Source organism: Sorex araneus, chromosome 11, assembly GCF_027595985.1.
Source record: "Sorex araneus isolate mSorAra2 chromosome 11, mSorAra2.pri, whole genome shotgun sequence".
NCBI lineage: Eukaryota > Metazoa > Chordata > Mammalia > Eulipotyphla > Soricidae > Sorex > Sorex araneus.
In genome coordinates, this window is record NC_073312.1 from 9,403,318 (window position 1) to 9,405,822 (window position 2,505).

The window sequence follows — 2,505 nt, forward strand, 5'->3', positions numbered from 1 at the left end:
TGTGTTGCCTGAGTTAATGAGGTTAATAAACCAAGGTCAAAGCAAGAAGACCAAGGAAGCGCCTGGGCACGGAGAAGGTCTGAAACAAGAAACGGCTATCAGAAGGTTAGGTCACCGGGCAAAGAGTCTTGTTATCAAGCTCAAAGCCAACTCCCTGAAACCCAAACAGAACTAAGGTTGAGGACTAGGTGACGGCAGTTCTTAAGACTCACAGTATCCATGCGTGCTTAGCCATCCAGTGCAGAGAGAAAGTCTTCTCTGTCTGGTTTCTAGGATGCAGATGACCTCAGACAGCTTGGCTGACTGAGTATCATCCCTGAGCATTGCGGGGACATCATGCAGAGCCATAAGTAACAACCTCACAGAAGGGCGAATAAGTTGTGAGTTTCTTGGACATGTGACATTAAGCCCATTGACTGAAGAGAGTAAATTACCACAGTTATTGGATAAATAGCATAAAAATTGCTCCATTTTCAACATTACAATGCAGCACGGACATTGTCTGAGTTATTTCAAATCAAAGCATTTGTATCTAAAATGATTACTAGTTTTCCATTCCACTTTTCTTTTTGAACTTCACTGGGAAAAGAATAAGCGTATGTGTTTTTAGGGGGTAGAGTATAAAATGTAGCATGGTAGCACTGTCACACAGTTGTCCAGTTGTTCGTCAATTTGCTCGAGAGGGCACCAGTAACATATCCATTGTGAGACTTGTTGTGACTGTTTTTGGCATATCGAATACGCCACGAGGAGCTTGCCAGGCTCTGCTGTGCGGATGGGATACTCTCGGTAGCTTGCCGGGCTCTCCGAGAGCGATGGAGGAATCAAACCTGGGTCAGTCACGTGCAAGGCAAATGCCCTACCTGCTGTGCTATCACTCTAGAGTATAAAATGTAAATAAAATAAATAGAACACACATCTCCATTGTAATGGAGAAGTTTTTAAGAGGGTAAAAACAGTTATCCACTACTAGTCATTAAAACCTGTTCTAACTACCTGGAATAAAAAGCAACCTGAGGTTGCCATTAAAATTCTGACTTGACATGAAATTTGCCTATAAATAGATGGACAGGGAGAGTATCATGCTGAGTGAAATGAGTCAGAATGAAAGAAACAGATATATAATAACTGCATTCATTTTTTGGTATATAAAAATATATATAATAAAAGAATAATATCCATGGCCAGGGTTAACGGGGGTTATGAGGACTGGTCAATGGTTGGAACTTACCACAGTGTGTGTGGGACTGAGGGTAAGTAAGATATAGAAGAGACTGCAATGACAATAATAGATCTCTCTGTCCTTCCTTCCTTCCTTCCTTCCTTCCTTCCTTCCTTCCTTCCTTCCTTCCTTCCTTCCTCCCTCCCTCCCTCCCTCCCTCCCACCCTCCCTTCCTCCCGCCTTCTTTCCTTCCTTCCTTCCTTCCTTCCTTCCTTCCTTCCTTCCTTCCTTCCTTCCTTCCTTCCTTCCTTCCTTCCTTCTTTCCTTCCCTCCTTCCTTCCTTCCTTCCTTCCTTCCTTCCTTCCTTCCTTCCTTCCTTCCTTCCTTCCTTCCTTCTTTCCTTCCTTCCTTCCTTCCTTCCTTCCTCCCTTCTATCTTTCCATCCGGCCTCCCTCCCTTCCTTCCTTCCTCCCTTCTATCTTTCCATCCGGCCTCCCTTCCTTCCTTCCTTCCTTCCTTCCTTCTTCCTTCCTTCCTTCCTTCCTTCCTCCCTTCCTTCCTTCCTTCCTTCCTTCCTTCCTTCCTTCCTTCCTTCCTTCCTTCCTTCCTTCCCTTCTTCCTTTCTTCTTTCCTCCCTTCCTTCATTCTTCCTTCCACCCTTTCACCTTCCCTTCTGCCCTTCTTTCCACCTTTCCACACTTTCTTTCTTCCACCCTTCTTTCCTTCCACCTTCCTTCCTTCTTTCCACCCTTTCTTCCTTCTTTCCACCCTCCCTTCCTTCCACCCTCTCTCCCTCCCTTCCTTCCTTCCTTCCTTCCTTCCTTCCTTCCTTCCTTCCTTCCTTCCTTCCTTCCTTCCTTCCTTCCTTCCTTCCTCCCTCCCTTCCTTCCACCTTTCTATCCTTCATTCCTTCCTTCCATCGTTCCTTCTTTCCTTTTATCTTCCTTTGTTCCTTCCTTCTTTCCTTCCTGTCTTCCACCCTTCCTTCCTGCTCCCTCCCTCCCTTCTGTCTTTCCTTCCTCCCTCCCTTCCCTCCTGCCTTCCTGCCTTCCTTCCTTTATTCCATCTTATTTTCCTTCCCTCCTCCCTCTCTCTCTGACTTCAGAGTGATTTAGGAGTAAATCGCAAATCTTTCTTTTCTCTTCTCCTTCCTACCTTCTCTATATTTTATTTCTCTCTTTTTTGCCACTCTCATTCTCTTGGTTTATTTCTTTCACTTTTTTATTCTTTCTTTGTAAGATTTTGAGCATAAGAGAAAAGCTTTCCAATGGCAAGTCTGTTTGCAGTGGTAATGTGCTTGTTTGAACATTTTGGAAAATATTTGCTTATTCATCACAACAAAT